Genomic DNA, 731 nt, shown 5'->3' with positions numbered 1-731 from the left:
ATGACAAGAAGCATTTTAGCTTACAAATGACAGAAACTAAGTTTTGAAAACCTAACAATAAATATTTCATGAGCTTTGGGTTGTAAACACCAGTCTGGGATACACACACACACACACACACCTCAATCCAAAATCTATGATCTATCAAAACCAAAAACATCTTTTCTTCACTTCACTTTATAATTCTCTCAGGAAATGGGTAGAATGCTACATTTAGAGTGATCGAGTACAATCTCTTAAGATAAAATAGTTGAATTTAAATCTGTAGCTGGTGAAGATCAGGGACATCTATAAACAGATATTTTTATTTGTGTTACACAACTTGACACGCATTCATTTCACTAGTGTTAAGAATTGATTGTGGTGCTTGCTTCAGCAACACATATGCTAAAACTGGAACCATTACAGAGATTAGCAAGGCCTCTGCAAAAGGATAACACGCAAATCTGTAAAGCATTCCATATAAAAACAAAAAAAGAATCAACTATGATTACTTGATGTTACATCTTGACCTGTGCTTTAAGCCTGACTGAGCATGTCTTGATTATATGAATTATTGATTAATTCAGGTGCTATTATCATTTAAAATGCAACTCACTAATTGGATTTTCCTCAATCACTTATGACTTGCTGATCAGCATCAAAGCACAGAGGACTCTTTTTTTTTAATTTATTTTTTATTGGTGTTCAACTTGCCAACATATAGTATAACACCCAGTGCTCATCCCATC

The 731-nt window shown here is 33.7% G+C and overlaps 1 non-coding gene across 1 annotated transcript; it reads left to right on the top strand.

Moving 5' to 3' along the window:
- The first annotated feature begins 363 nt into the window (after positions 1-363).
- LOC121483683 lies at positions 364-468 on the top strand. The gene has a single exon (XR_005985804.1). It is a non-coding gene; the product is annotated as a U6 spliceosomal RNA (small nuclear RNA).
- Positions 469-731: the final 263 nt, after the last annotated feature.

The sequence above is a fragment of the Vulpes lagopus genome, chromosome X (genome assembly GCF_018345385.1).
Source record: "Vulpes lagopus strain Blue_001 chromosome X, ASM1834538v1, whole genome shotgun sequence".
In the NCBI taxonomy this organism is placed as follows: domain Eukaryota; kingdom Metazoa; phylum Chordata; class Mammalia; order Carnivora; family Canidae; genus Vulpes; species Vulpes lagopus.
Note: the sequence above shows the minus strand (reverse complement) of the source record. Positions and strands in the feature narration are given on the sequence as shown.